Raw genomic sequence first — 16,937 nt, forward strand, 5'->3', positions numbered from 1 at the left:
ATCCACAACTGACCTTGAGAAACTCAAGAAGACAACTGAAGAGTATATTACGGACTTCAGGAAGACCTTAGAGGCAAAAAAACGCAGTAAATTCCTACGAGATCAGGAGGACTACGCACAGGGAACAGTCTACAGATGGCGCTCAGGGGAATTCTCCTCCTTCCCACGACGCACCCCACGGTTCACAGATTATTCATCCTCAGGAAGCTCAGATGTGGACTCGCGGCCGCAACGCCATCAACCTCTTTTTTTTAGGACAGCGTCGTCCACCCACAAAAAGACGAGGAGGGGGCAGAGGCGGAGATCACCAATATCGGGAGAACAGAGTGTGGACGAGATCACAGGTAAAGAGAATCTAGTCTATAACATTTCCTCGTACAGCCTATCTCCCTCTGAACACTCGGTCCTTCAGAAGGGCTTATCATACAGTCCCACTCCCCAATATGATACTTTTTCCGTCCAACAAGAATTAGACAGGTTTTTCAGGTCAGTACGACTAAAAACGCATTTCAACAATACCATCTACACCAGCCCAATAGATGAGGATCTACCCACCTCTTCCCTCTGTTTTTCACCTAAAAATTTACAACTTAAAACGACTAGCCCCTACATGCCTCCCAGAACCTACCATCCGGTTGAAACTTTTATTTCATTAGTTTCACACGACATTGAGACACTAAATAAACAGATCCACACAGGTGAATTCAGCATCAAAAATAACCTTTCCATCGATGAATCTAGAGCCTTACAAAACCTCAAAGACAATCAATCGATCATAATCAAGCCGGCCGACAAGGGAGGCGCTATAGTCATCCTGGACCGGCAGTACTATATCACTGAGATCATGGGACAATTATCCGACACATCAACTTACGAACCAATTTCCCATAATCCCACCGCAGATATTGCCTCCTTAATCAGATCTAAGGCCCAACAATACTTTGAACGTGGCACAATAGATCAGAAATTAAGAGATTTTCTAAGTAATCCACATCCCATCACCCCTGTCTTCTATACCCTCCCAAAGATCCACAAACACTTAACCAAACCCCCTGGCAGACCCATAGTGGCTTCCACTGATTCGGTTCTCTCACCTTTGGCAAAAACCATTGAAAAAATTCTATCACCATTTGTCCCTCTAACACCATCTTACCTCAAGGATACATCTCATTTTTTAGAGATACTCACGGACCTACGTCAAGTCCCAACCACAGCATTATTTGTCACATTGGATGTCAACTCATTATACACCAGCATTAACCATCATGACGGCCTATTGGCAATACACTGGTTCCTGGATCAATATACTACCTTACCAGTCGAAAATAAGGAATTCTGCTTAGATCTCCTTGAAATAATCCTTGAGAAAAACTTCTTTTTATTCCAGAACCAGTTTTATATGCAGCGGAGGGGGACCGCGATGGGTTCAAATGTCGCGCCCCCCTACGCAAATATATTCATGGCATCCTTTGAAGACAAATTCATACACTCTCACCCCGTTAATTATAGGTCATGCTCTATTATGGCGTCGTTTTATCGACGACATATTCATGATTTGGGACGGTCCTCTTGAGACCTTAATGGCATTTTTCAGTGAGATTAATACGTTCTTGCCAGGGCCTGACGTTTACCATTCATCACAGTACCAAGGAGATTAATTTCTTGGACTGCATGATCATAAAAAACAGCGATGGCACTATCTCGACTGACATTTACACAAAACCGACAGATAGAAATAGCCTTCTTCATTTACAAGTAGTCATCCCAAGCACACCAAGAATTCACTTCCGATTAGCCAACACACAAGAGTTGATCGCATAGTTAGTGTCAGTGAGACCCGCCTAATGAGGCACAAGGAGATGGGAAACAGATTCATACAGCGAGGATATCCCCCTGATATAGCCAATAACACGACATCCCGTCCACCTGACCCATTAACACAACCCAACCGTATTCCTCTGGTGAACACTTTCCACCCTTTTTCCCCGTTGGTAAAGAAAATTAGTGTTGAAACATTGGCCCCTTTTAGGCCTCGCATATCCACAGATAAAGGAATTTCAAGTGTCCCCATTGTTCTGTTACAAAAAGTCGCCCAATATTAGGGACAAACTTGTCAGAGCCGATATAGGCTCTTCCACTCAGGTCCCTAGACAGAGATTTTTACAAAATCCACAATTTGGTACATTTCCCTGTCTCAGATGTGCGCAGTGCTCTAATATCACCAAGGGCAGCTCATTCACTCATCCTAGAACAGGTGAATCTTTCCAAATTAAGGATTTTTTCACATGCGATAGCTCCTACGTGATTTACTATATAAAGTGTCCTTGCGGTCTCGGATATGTTGGGGAGACAACCCCAGCATGTCCGGGACCGCATTAATAAACACAAGTCCGACATCAGATGTGGACGTAATCTATTGCCTATTCCTTCCCACTTCATCTCAGTGGGACACAGAATTTCCCAACTGAGATTCCAGGTTATTGACCAGGTGGGCATACATCGCAGGGGGGGAGACAGAGTTAAATTACTTCGTGAAAGGGAGGCACGATGGATCCATACCCTGGGGACCCTCGAGCCTCACGGGCTGAATCGTAAATATGAAACAGGTTTTTGAGGATTTCATTATACCTGTGATCTCGTCTATTTATCATGCATTAATACAATGTACTAACATGTTCTCTTCCTCCATATATTACATGTCATCTTTTGCATAGGATCTCTATGAGTCCTCTATCTGGTAACGATATGGACACTATCATTTAATCATTGCACCTTTTTTTATATATGTCTTATATTGGTCTGAAGTGATGTATGTTTTCATGACATCTGATTTTCTAATATTATCCTTTTTTCTGCCCTTTTACAGAACTAACGTCATATCAGTGGTGGGGCACCTTATATATGATCCTGGGCCACCACCAGCTCTTCACTCGTCCCTGCACCTATGTCCGATCTCTACTTAAGACTACCAGCCGAAATTATTATGCACCTTGAAAACACGCCCTCATAGGCACATGAGCGCGTCGACACTCCTAGTCTATGCTCCACCCAATGGCATGACGCTTGTCACCAAGCAACCACCATCCACGATAATGGTCTAGTATTAACCTTGTTTTTTCCGCGCATGCGCAGTAAGGCATTTCCGGTTTCACTTCGATTGACAGCCCTAAACCGGAAATGACGTTACGACATCACTCATGTTAAATACATCACTCACAACCAAGTCCTACCACTCACAGGACGTGCGGTTTATCCCTGGCACCACGGAACGGCATGGTAGGTGGCTCATCCTGACGATTAGGACGCACATACTAGACAAATGACACTCACTGAGTGATCCCTCCTCTCCCCTCATTTCTATCCACCAGCGACCCGGATTCCCATTACTGCACCTGAAGGACCTTTTTCCAGACCTTATACCAGTAGAGTCGCAGGTATAGATCTCCTTTCTCTCCAATATAGCACTCCATTCTTTCATTATTTCAGTACTCTTTCCTTTCTTCTTACAATATTCCTTCCTTTTTCACAGTTAGATAGTTACCTGAACCAGCAGCCAACCCGCCCCTATTGCTGACAAGAGTAACCACACAGTGGATATTTATCTTTGGTTCCCATATCTTACCCAAGGTATATCACAACTATCTACCTGCTGACTCTCATTCATATCTGGGCTTACTCCATTTCATATGCTAACATATCTTCTCTTTTTCTTCTCTCTTCTTCTTCTCTTTTCTTTTTTTCTCTCTCCCTCTCTCTCTTATCTCTCTTTTCTTCCTTTTTTCTCCTCTCTTCTCCTCCCCTCCCCCTCTCTATCTTTAATTCTCTTTCCCTCCCTCCCTCCCTCCCTCTTTTTCCTTTCCTCTTTCCTTCTCTTTCTACTGTTCTTTCTCCTTCTCTCTTTCCCTTTCTCTCTCTCCCTCTCTTTTTTTCTCTTTTTCTTTCTTTTTTTCTCTCTCTTTTTTCCTTCTCTCTCCCTTTCTCTCTCTCTCTTCCCCTCTTTCTCTTTCCCCCTCTCTCTTTCTTTTTCCCCCTCTCTTTCTTTCCCCCCCCCCCCTCTTTCTCTTTCCCCCTCTCTCTCTCTTTCCCTCTCTCTCTCTTTCCCCCTCCTCTCTCTCTTTCCCCCTCTCTCTCTCCTTCCCCCTCTCTCTCTCTTTCCCCTCTCTCTCTCTTTCCCCCTCTCTCTCTTTCCCCCTCTCTCTCTTTTTCCTCCTCTCTCTCTCTTTCCCCCTCTCTCTCTTTCCCTCTTTTCCCCCCTCTCTCTCTCTCTTTTCTCCCCTCTCTTTCCTTTTTTCCCCCTCTCTCTCTTTCCCTCCCTCTCTCTCTCTCTCTCTTTTTCTCTTTTTCTCTTTTTCTCTCTTTCTCTCTCTCTTTTTCTCTTTTTCTCTTTCTCTCTTTTTCTCTTTTTCTCTTTCTCTCTCTCTCTCTTTCTCTCTCTCTCTTTCTCTCTCTCTCTCTCTCTCTCTCTTTCTCTCCTTTTTCTCTTTCTCTCTTTCTCTCTTCCTTTCTCTCTTTCTCTCTCTCTCTTTCTCTCTCTCTCTTTCTCTCTCTCTCTCTTTCTTTCTCTCTCTCTTCTCTCTCTCTCTCTCTCTCTCTCTCTCTCTCTCTCTCTCTCTCTCTCTCTCTCTCTCTCTTTCTCTCTCTCTCTCTCTCTCTCTCTCTTTCTCTCTCTCTCTTTCTCTCTCTCTCTTGTTTTCCTGTTCTCTTCTTTTTCTTTTTCTCTTTCTTTCTCTTTTTTTCCTTCTTTGTTCTCCTATAGAAATTACTGCATCACACAGACCATCCAGGACGTCCATTTGCGTCAGAGACCTACACACATGTTATGGACCAATGAGGTAATCTAGGACTATCTATCGTCCTCCCATGACATCACTTGATGAACTATATTTACTATGACCCATGTCATCCGCTACAGGAGTTGGCTCCAGAATAAATCAGACCCTTTACGCATGACCATGCAGTACTATATCATTGACTAAGTAGAATGTCTGGGATTGATACTTTTCAATAACAGGTAACCATTGTATGTTATACCACACATAACTTTGGTCTCTCTCAATCCTCTACATCTATTATCTTTCCCCAGTGCTATTCTCCACGTATAGTGTATTCCGAAACTGACCACCTTGTATTCCCTGATTCATACGACTTCCCAGCATTGGTAATGACTACATAGTAATCTCTGACAAACGATACCGTTATACGATTATTTTCAATTACTTGACTCATTTTCAACATATCATAGGTTGAACAACAGTGTCCTGCACATATTCATCCCATTTTTTCGTCCTTCCATTCTTAAGGTGAGCCTCTTTACCATGCATGTCACACAATATTGGCATCACACAAGTGCGCACAAACCAATATGAATGCATGGGGTTACCCACATTAATTTTTCCATTTTATTTCTCCTATTCGAAATATTGATGTTGACACATTTGTTGAGTCTATGTATCCATGACTCTATATCATTATCTCCCATTTTCCTCCTGTAACTCCAAATATACTTGTTAAGATACTTTTGTCTGTCTCAATTTTCTATACTGATGGATTTCCTGTATTTTTGTTTTGTTTCTTTGTATATATTATATTCAGCCTGTCCGACCTGAAGAAGGCCATATTGGCCGAAACGTTGAGATTGGCGGACTATTGTACAGCACTTTTTGGCACTTTTTTCACTACAAAATAAAAAGAAAAGGATTTTGACATCAGCCTTATGTTTTCTGACTTTCTGTGTCTCAAAGGGTGATTGTGAGTGTGCCAGGGTTCCCATATTGTTAGACGGGAAAACTGACCGCCTAAGAGGGTGCAAGGGAGTCAAGATACTTGAGAAAAGTGTAAGGGGATTCCGCCATAGGGGAACCTGACCTGTTGATTCTACAGCACCTGAGGGAAGTGATCTGACTCTAGTGGACGAACCAGCCTGCAGGCGGGGAAAAAATATGGGAGACAATACCCCTGTGTATGGAAGGGGTCTAGAGAACCTGTGAGGTTCGCGAGAAAAATGACAAGGTTAAGGAGCCAGAGGAATTCCAAGAACCAATTCTCACTATGACGTGACAGACAGGAGAAGGGAGCCCTAGCATCTATAATGACGTGACTGGGAAACTCGAACCCTGGAATCGGGTACTGGGTGACCATTGCGGTGAACTATGGGAAGGAGAACCCCCATGGGGGAGGGCTCCTGTGAATGACAAAAGGCACAAGACCTGGCATGTATGACCTGAAGTGGGAGGAGGAAAAACCCTTTCAAGGGGGACTCCGAGAAAGGACTCGGCCTATGTCGTCGGCCGAAGCACTAGCCGACCAGGGGAGGGACTCCTATCCCTGGAGGATGACAAGAAAGATGTGACGGAAGAATGAATGAAATATTCTTATTATTATTATAAAACGCGTCATCACGTCACAATAAGAAGTGACGACGAAGGGAAGGAAATGAGTGAGAATATGAGAGTATAAATGGTTGGGCAGGAACTTGCAGGAATGCACAAGCTTCTGAGACCAAGCGGTGGCGAGTGGTCGCGGAATTTGGTATGTCAGGGTCATCGGAGAGAATCTAGCATATCCCCAAAAGCCATTCAGAATGACTACGAGAGGGGGAAAAAAAAAGGTAGACCCGGGGTAGGGGAAATGAAGACCCCTATTGGCCTGAAACGGAAGCAGGTCATGTCTAGGTGTTAACTGAGATTGGCAGAGCAGACGTGGGCCAGACGCTGCAGTGTTGAGTGTTCGGGTGGAAACACCCAGTGGTCTGAGCATTCAGGGCTCCCTGAAGAATTCTGCTGTGGAAAGTAGACAGACAGTTATATGAAACCTTACAGCTTGTCCGGAAGAGTGGGCCCAAAGACTGGGCCGTCAGGATACTAGAAGTCCCTTGGTGGAGCTGGTCCTCCGTGGAACCAATGCTGGGTAGACGATCCTGTGCCTGGTTCTTCACTTCATCTGTTGACTGTGGGGGGACTGAGGAAATCTGATCTCTATCTGAAAGAGAGAAAATGTAAGAAAAGATATATGGTCTTAAACCTTTACAGTGCCTGGCCGGAACCCTAGTGGGGGGTGCGGCCAAGGCTGTTCTAGACCAAGGAATAGGCAGATACCAGAATTACCACGAACCACCCAGGGACGGTGGCAGGAAGCAAAACGGACAACCTACTGGTTAGCGGACAGAGCTGCACCTTGCCTACCTCAATTGAACACCAAAATGACAGCTATTTCAAGAAGCAATGCAGCCAACTTACGGTCAAGAGAGAAAAACCCTACCTTGGGGGGGGCGGAGCCGGACATGGCTGAGTGAGGACGCTACTTGCTAGAGCTCCTCTAAATAATCCCCCATAGAACCGGTTTATTAGCCACAATGGGCAAATCTGCAGTAAAAAAGAACAAGCCCGGTAAGCCCAGCACCTCGGGGAAGCCTCCTGCACCCCAGGGCTCCATCGGGGCCTATTTAACACGCTCCCGGGAGCCTGAGACCGGCTCACTGCCACAGAAAGAGCTGCGGCCTACAGGGCCTGAAAGAAGCCCTGCCACAGCGCCAATGAGGGCAGCAATCCAGGGGACCCAGAGAAGGGGTGAGGAGATGGAGATCCCCCGTGGCCCGGGAGGACCCTCCGATAGTCCAACGGCAGCGGCAGGAGCTGATGTACCCCCCGCAACTGGGACGGCATTACCTCCAGCGGCGCCATTCCAAGATGGCGGCCGCGATCCTGGGACGCTAGCAGGCAGCCTAGGGCTGGAGGACGGGTTTCCCGCGGCAGCGACCCTACCTGCATCACCCTCCGCTGTGCCTCCGCTGCGACCGGGCGGCTCCGGCGACATGCCTGCATCCGTACATCGTGAAGCTGGGAGTGCGGCGTGCGGGAGCGGGACGCATGGGTGCTCGGGCCCAGGAGATGACTCACCGCTGCGAGCCCGAACACTGAAGAAGCAGACGACACAGGGAGAAGCTGCAGCTCTGACACCACCGCTCGTGTCCACACAAGCAAGCGCAGGGTCCAGGGGTGAGGAGGGAGCAGCAGTAAACCCTGCGGGCCGGCTGTACTACAGGAATCAGGTACAGGGCCCACAGTTAGACCTGGGGAGCGGAGTGCACTCTAGTGGGGGGAACAACACCCCCAGTCACTCACCAAGAGCTACACAATCCTCAGGGGGAGCAGGCAATGGAGGAGGGCCACCTACATCTCAGATGGCTACCAATGAGCCCTGGGGGACACCTCAGAGAGAAGCGCATTCACCAGATACCTGGTCCACTGGGTCCTCTTGGGCTGAGAGTCCGACAGCCACCGTCAGGGACCTAGATAGGGGCCCATTAATCCCTGTGAATGGGGGACCCAGAATACTGGGGGCACCCCCAATACATCTCACATCTGCACCACAAGTATGGGACGGCATCCAAAATCCCCAAAACACGCAGACGCTGACATATGGACCGGCCCTTCAGGACTCTTTTTACGCATACCCAAATATGTTTCACGCGGCCGCCTCAATGGGCGACGAGCGCCCAGCATCTCTGGCAGACCTACGGTCCCTGCTACAAGCAATCCCCACCAAGAGTGACATTGCAGCTCTGGCTAATCAGGTAGTGGCGGAGTGCAAACAAGAATTTATTCAGCTGCGACAAGATCTCTCTTCACTTACTCACAGGGTAGATACCCTGACAGAGCAACAATCTGATTCTCAGGTATCTATCCGATCTATCCAAGAAACTGCTGAAAACCAATCTAAGCAACTATTTGCCCTTCAGCAGCATGTGGATGACCTAGAGAACAGAAACAGACGAAACAATCTGCGGATTAGAGGTCTTCCGGAATCTATTGCCGCCCCTGATATCCCTGCTGCTCTTCGTTCCATCTTCAACAATTTGTTAAAGAGGCCACCAGGAGCTCCCCTTGAACTTGATAGAGCCCATAGAGCTCTACGACCTCCGGATCCAGATGACTCCCGCCCAAGAGATATCGTATGCAGAGTACACTTTTTTGCTGTAAAAGAGGCCATTCTACAGGCAGCCAGGAGAAAACAGAACTTATCATACAATGGCTCTACCTTTCGCATAATGCCTGACCTCTCACGACACACTCTGGCCCAACGTGCGACTCTTAAACCCCTCCTTGATGTCTTGAAAGAGAGAGGTCTGCCATTCCGGTGGGGATTTCCGTTTTCCCTATTGGTACAGAAGGACTCCCGATGGATGACCCTGCGTTCTCCAGAGGACCTCCCGGCTTTTATCAAGAGTCTGAATTTGCCTGCAATGTCTATTGCAGCCTGGCCGACTACACTACTCCAGCCGTGGGTGCCCAGGGGACGGCCTACCTCCTCTAGACCACCTCCACCTACTGAGTCCAGCAGGGGGTTGCCTCCGAGAGGAGAACGGGGTCGCAGGGCGGGCCGCCCGCGTTAGCTGATCCCGAGGAAACCAAAGGCTGAAAACACCTGTATGACTTATACCTCTTACAGTAATGAGGCTCACGTGGCTTCCACATGATACCCTCCAGTCTATTCATAGCCCGTATCCCATAAGAATTTATTACCTTTACCGGTGTCTATGGTTATCCATAATGTTTTTTCTTTCTTAGTATATATGGAGCTCTGCTCGGATATGTCTGACTTCCTTTTTCCCCAAATAGGTTGGGATCCTCTGTCCTGCCTAGATGAGGCGGATATGTTCCCTAGGAACGTTTGTTCGGATTCAGTTAACTATGCTAGGCTTTTTTTGCCTGTTGTTCTTCTTGTTTTTTTCTCTTTCTTCCTTTTTTTCCCACTACCTCTTACTTTCCTCAAGTCTCCCCTTCTCTATATCTTCGGCGGCCGGGCTGAACGTGTCCGATTCTCTTTCTTAAATATCTCTAATGACTTATTCTCTTATAGATGGCGGACTTAACCATCGCTTCTTTCAATGCCAGGGGCCTCAATGTTCCGGAGAAAAGGACACAGATATTGTATCATCTTCATAAACAGAAGGTGAGAATAGCGTGTCTACAGGAGACACACTTCAAACAAGGACATGCCCCTATTCTTAAAAATAAATATTACCGGACATGGGTATCCTCGGATAACCCTGACTCCCGCTCAAAAGGTGTGGCAATAGCCATCCATAAATCCCTCCCACATCAAATCATAAAGTGCACGACAGATAGTTTTGGCAGATACATTATTCTCTCACTGAGGGTGGGGACCCACATCTTCACGATAATTAACGCGTACGCCCCAAATCAAAAACAGGATAGTTTTATTTCCCGCCTGATCAATACCGCGATCCCCCTGATACAAGGTACGGTGATTTTATGTGGGGACCTTAATATCACCCTGGACCCTACTTTAGACAACTCAAAAGGGAAATCCAGTATTGCATACACCACTATCAAACGAATTAAAAAAGCTTTACTACGCATGCAGCTGTTCGACACCTGGAGAATACAACACCCATCGGACAGAGACTACAGTTTCTATTCCCACACCCAGGATTCATATAGCCGTCTTGATTACATACTGGTACAACATAGCGCGCTCCCTTGGGTCCAACACACGAGAATGGATAATATATTATGGTCAGACCATGCGCCGGTATATTGCACGATTGAGATCCCCTCCCTTACGGCTCCTAGGGGGTCGTGGCGTCTGAACGAGTCATTGCTACTGGATGAGCTTTGCGTTTCGGATATCCAGACCTCCATTGCAAGATTCATGGAGGACCACTCAGTAGATGACACAGCCCCCACGTATAAGTGGGAGGCACTGAAATGTGTCCTACGTGGCATTTTTTTATTAAGCATGGGTCTCGAATCAAGAAAGAGAAAGCCCAAGACATAGTAAAAGCTCTCCATAGGGTATCTGAGCTGGAGCTCATCCACAAGCAAGCTTTATCGGCCACGAACTTACGGGCACTCCTACAGGCTAGGTTCGAGGTTAAGAAACTGCTTGATTCCTCATATCAGCGTTTGATACAGGTAGGGAAGGGGAAGTTTTATGAGTTTGGGGATAAACCCGGCAGGTTGTTAGCAAACGCGTTGAGGGAGGGCAGAGCTCACACCCTCATTCCCTGCATCAAGAACTCACGCGACGAATTACTTTACGCCACCCCAGACATCTCAAATACCTTTCATGACTATTATTCCAAGTTGTATAATATACCTGTCGAGCCCCATAGACCGAGTGATGTAAATCCCTCAATGCCCTCACCTTTTAGATGTCCCGACAGTTCTATAATAGACAACCTGGAAAGTCCATTTTTACTGGAAGATTTATTGGCAGTGATTCGCGATACCCCGGGCAATAAGTGTCCTGGCCCTGACGGGTTCCCCGCCAAATTTTATAAATCCTTCTCGGAACAATTAGCGCCTCTAATGCTCCTTTCCTTCAATTCAATCTCGGACTCAGTCCCCTTTCCGCCCCACTCCACCACGGCTCATATTTCCCTAATTCAAAAGACCGGAAAAGATCCCATGACGTGTAGCAGTTATAGACCAATATCACTACTTAACGTAGATTTAAAAATTTATGCCAAGCTTTTGGCAAACAGACTTAGCCCCTTGCTCCCTAACTTGATCCACCTTGATCAGGTTGGATTTGTCCCAGGTAGAGAGGCAAGGGACAATACCATAAAAACCCTGGATTTAATCCAACATGCACACAATAAAAAGCTGCCCATGATGTTACTGTCTTTGGATGCTGAGAAGGCTTTCGACAGAGTCTCCTGGCAGTCGTTATCACAGACCCTAGACCATATAGGCCTGGGGCCAGTTTTCTCGTCTAAAATTATGGCGTTATATCACTCCCCGACTGCTCTCCTTAGGATTAATGGCACTCTGACGAAACCCTTCTCCATCCGAAACGGGACACGACAGGGTTGCCCCTTGTCACCGTTACTATATGTATTAGTCATGGAACACTTGTTGTCAGCCATCCGGGCTAACCCAGACATACGGGGAATTAGGATTGCCAATCGGGAGCATAAATGCGCTGCTTTCGCCGACGATCTTCTGGTATATTTAAGTAGCCCCACCACATCCCTCCCGTCCTTAATGTTGGAACTAAACCGGTTTAGTAAGTGGTCCAATTTTAAAATTAATTTTGATAAATCAGAGGCCCTAAATATCTCCTTGCCCCAATCGACTGTAAATGTTATAAAACCAAACTTCCCCTTTAGATGGCCACCCCATGGTAGCATCGGATACTTAGGCATCAAGATTCCATCTGACCTATCCAGACTCTTTCAATTAAACTACCAGAGTTTTCTGTCACGGCTCGAGGGGGATCTGACTCGGTGGCATGGGGGCACTCTTTCATGGTTTGGCAGGATCAGTGCACTCAGGATGACGGCCCTCCCGAGACTGCTATATTTGCTGCAGAAGGCCCCGGTCTATGTACCGGCAACCTATTGGGCCAAGATGCAGCGCATGTTCGGTAGATTTGTCTGGTCTGGAAGACGCCCTCGTATTGGAAGTGGCGTCTTGACTAGGACCAAAGGTGCAGGAGGAACGGGGCTGCCTGATTGTAGGCGATACTACTTGGCGGCAGCTCATGCCAGGGTTTTGGATCTTCTACATAATTCTAGCTCTAAACTGTGGGTTAGCCTGGCACAAGAAATATGCCCCTTATCAATTCCGACCCTGCCGTGGACCTGGCCACTCCTCACCAAACATAAGATTGAGATGTCTTATAGCACCAAGCAGACTCTGAAAACGGTGCACTCTGGGCCGTCACGTAATCTCCTGATCCAACCTAGAGGGCCCCTTATGCCACTGACGGACAACCCGGAGTTTCTGCCGGGGGCATCATCCAACAATTTTCTAGGAAGCACGAAATTGAACCCCTTGAGGCTAAATCGAGTGATTCCGAGGGGGTCCATTATCCCACTTCAGGAGATAGTAGAGAGTTGTAATTTTAAACTACGTTTCCATTTTGAATATGCCCAACTCAAGCACTTCTTGACTTCCCAAGATACTATCATGACTCACCCCTCACCCCAAACCCCTTTTGAAAATCTATGCACTGGTTCCTCTAATACGCGCCATGCTATATCAAGGGTGTACAAGCTTCTGACGAGTACAGTAGAGGCGTCGCCTCCTCGCTTCTGTAAAGCTTGGGAGTTAGAGCTCAACCAACCGATTACCGGGAGCCAATGGGAACGTTGTTATCGCCTGACCCACAGGTCCGTGATTGCCACTAAGATGCAGGAAACTAGCTATAAAATACTTTCCAGGTGGTACAGGGTTCCGGCGTCTCTACACGCGTGGTGCCCCGAAATACCTGACTCTTGTTGGCGATGTGGAGCCTCGGGAGGCACCATGTCCCACATCTGGTGGCACTGCCCGAGCCTGTCGGTCTTTTGGAGCAAGGTACTGGCAGCCATACGGGGGGCCACAGGAATTGTGGTCCCCAGTCGCCCGGAGGCAGTTTTACTGTATATCTTTGACGTATCAGAAAAGGTTTTTAGGAAATCGATCCTAGGCCACCTTCTCCAGGCCGCCAAGACCGTGATCCCTCGGCGGTGGAAAGATCCTAACCCCCCCGACGGTAGATGAGTGGATAACAGAGGTAAACGTTATTCACCGCATGGAAATGGTGATGGCCCAATCTCGAGGGCAGACGGTGGAAACGGCCTCCAAGTGGTTCCAATGGGACTCCTTCTTGTCTAGTAAAACACTTCTTGAACTACTTTAACCTCCGGACGGGGGGCACTCTGGCTTTTTCTTTTCCAGATAGTTCACACCGCACTTTTTTTGACAAATTTTCAGCTCAACGGACATTGCATCAGTCCCGGTCGCCTCACTCTGCTTTCTATTCTCTCCCTTCTCTGCACTACCCCTATTTCTCTAGACTCTGTGACTTCCTCTTGTTTGAATATCTTCTCCTTGATTTATCGTTTTATTGTTTTTTTTTTTTTAAGTGATTATCTATGTTCCATTTATACCATCCATAGAATGTTGCGAAGCCGGCGAAGGCTTGGTTTAGCATTAACTTCTGATCTGTTTCATTTGCAATAGTATGGATGTATGTTCTAATTTTGTATTTCCTGGAAAATTAATAAAATCTTAAATTGGAAAACAAAAAAAAAAAAAAAAAAAAAAAACCCTACCTTAGATGAATGGTGCGAGGTCGGGTAAGGTCCCGGGCGACTGGGAAGGGACCAAATGAGAGCTGCTGCTGCTGTGCTGCGTCATGGGTCCGTGGCTGCTGCAGGGAGCGAATCACACGACCCTCCAGTCAGAAGGTCGCGTGTTGCCTTACCTCAAGATCACGTTACACGTATGGTGTGAGGTAGGAGATGGCTGCAGATCGCTGAGAAGTGAACTGGCCAGGGAGTCCTGGCTTACCTTCAGGTTACCTGAATGAGTAGTCTGAAGCAGGAGAAAACCCCCGGGTCACTGGGAAGCAACCTGATGACAGTTGCTGCCGTACCACGTTAGGGGTCAATGGAGACCACAGTTCTCGCCTCAGTTGAAGAAGAAGGAGATACCTGACCCTCCAGGTGAGGTAGTACGTTTGACTCGCTGGGTCGTAAGCGGGCAACACCTACCTATTACGGTATCCAGCATCTGGTCTGGAGAACGCTAGCCCCTTGGATGGCGAACAGGATCATCGATCTTGAATACTGGCACTGAAAGTGACAGTTGCTGCCGTACCTGAGACCACAGTCCTCGCTTCAGTCAGAGATGAAGGAGATACCTGACCCGCCAGGTGAGGTATTACGCTTGACTCGCTGGGTAGTGAGCAGGGCAACACATACCTGTTACGGTAACCAGCTTCTGATCAGGAGAAAAGCTAGTCCCTTGGATAGTGGGCAGGATCAGTGGTCTTGAAACCTGGCACTGAATGTGACAGCTGCTGGCGGGCCGCCTCATGGGGCAGTGCTGGATGGAGCTCTCGCCTGGGTCGAAGATGAGCGGAAGGCTGAACAAGTCACTCAAGCCTGCTGCTGTATCCGGCTTCTGGTTCTGATAAGTGCTGGCCCATAGGTGAGTGGGCAGGCTCCCCAAATCACTCTCACGCTGTAGTAGACAGGGGGATATAGAAACGCTGCACACAATATATAGAGGGTACGTTTCAGAAATACTAGCACACCGGATGGTGGGTAGGTGGATAGAGAAACACTGGATAGTGGATACTGGCACCCTGTTAGATGGGCCGACATATAGAGACACAGGTACACAGGCAAGTGGACTGGTCTATGGAACCCTCAATCAGAATGGCGGACGGGTTGATAGAAAAAAACCTTTAGCACACTGAAACTGACAGGTGCACATAGAGACCTGACACCCTAAACAGTGGGAAGGTTCACACAACGCTGTTACAGTGGTGTAGACAGGTGCGTATGGAAACCCTGTTACACTGAGTAGTGTAAGGGCTTGTGAAAACCCTGATACACCAAAGCCAAAAAATGTATGTAGAAACGCTGGCCCACGGAACAGCGGGCAGGATCCCCAAAGCACCTGGGTATTGGAACATCAGGCATGACACAGAAACTGGCACACTGGATAGTGAACAGGTACAGGGAAACGTTGGCACACAGGAGCAGGTCAGTGCCTAGGGAAACGCTGGCCCACTGGATAGTGGACAAGTAGGAGACTAGCACACTGATGAAAACTAGTACATAAAGAAACACAGGCACACTGGTGTCACTTGCGCACAGGTAGAGACTAGTGTAGAGAGAAAAAAGGCAACTGCGCACTGTAACCGTCAGGTGGCACGCAGAGACACTGACACGTGGGACAGAGGACAGGTACATGAATACACAGGGCGTAAGCATGGAACACACTGGAAAAAACTGACCGGTTCACGGAGACACTGGAACGATCACGGAAAGGCCAAGTCATGGATCGCCGGGTAACAACGTGTGTAGCGAGATGTGAACTTCTGATTGCTGGGTAGAGCGCTATAATCTATCCGTAACCTGACAGATAACCAGGTGTAAGGACAGTACTCTGGGGAGGATTTAGAATGCCGTAGTAACGTCCTTAATTTGTGCCACATGCGCATAATACCGCTGGACACCTAGGATTAGTAATTAGTGCTACCGGCGGTAAATATCTGGGAGACAGAATGGCAAACTGACAATGAACACCCAGAAATCAGGAGCACATCTGGGCTAGGAGGGATGTGTGTACAACACAAGACAGGAGACAATAAAATTGTGCGACATACGGCTGCTTCACAAAGCGGTATCCTAGTGAATGGGCCTGTCCCCTCACCAACAGGACTGCATGTTCAGGGAGAACAGTATCCTGGAGAATGAGCCCTGAGGGGGGTTAGGTGCCTGTTGGAGGGCTCAGATGTGGCGCACTGAATGCTGCAAGATGAGCAGGGGTCTTTAATCACTGTCAGAGGGGAGCGCTGGGTCCAGCACTGCCTGCGGGTGAGCGTAGCGTCGCAAACAGCCTGGGAAGGGAGAGTCGCGGCGGTGTCAGGAACGCTTACCTGATCGGTGGAGCGGCCCTGGCGGCGGCTCAAGCAGCGCTCACCCGGGCGAGCACGGACGTGGCGGCGGCACCGGTGTCTGCAGGATCGACCTAACCGGGCGGAGGCGGTCGGAGATCGCGGCGGCGGCAGCGCCGCTTACCCGGAGGCAAGGGCCGGTGAAGGCTCAGGGATGACGCGCGCCGGGGATTGGCGCCCGGAAGTGACGTCAGACGCCGGGAGGAAGACTGAGGCCGCGCGAGAGGAAAAGAGGCGGGAGATTTGAAAAACCCGCGCGTGCGGACAGAATACCGGCTGGGGGCGTGGCCTGGAGGGCGTGCAGATACCGAGGGGTGCCGCAAAGCCGGGAGCTAAATTTTGAAGGTAGGCCGCCGGAGGGGGACGCAGGGTCGCAATGGAGCCGCAGGCCGCAATGGAGCCGGGGGCTAAAGTTTAAAGGCAGGCCGCTGGGGGATGGGGGGACGCCGGGTAGTGGGCGCCACGGCAGGGGGGCCGATCAGGGGAGCGCAGCTGGGTGGTGCTCTAAGGGA

General features: G+C 48.4%; 1 protein-coding gene across 1 annotated transcript in view; it reads right to left on the bottom strand.

Moving 5' to 3' along the window:
* Positions 1-16,937, bottom strand: part of POC1B (POC1 centriolar protein B) — a 178,355-nt gene that overhangs the window by 131,237 nt on the left and 30,181 nt on the right. The gene's annotated exons all lie outside the window — the stretch shown is intronic.

The sequence above is a fragment of the Anomaloglossus baeobatrachus genome, chromosome 4 (genome assembly GCF_048569485.1).
Source record: "Anomaloglossus baeobatrachus isolate aAnoBae1 chromosome 4, aAnoBae1.hap1, whole genome shotgun sequence".
In the NCBI taxonomy this organism is placed as follows: Eukaryota; Metazoa; Chordata; class Amphibia; order Anura; family Aromobatidae; genus Anomaloglossus; species Anomaloglossus baeobatrachus.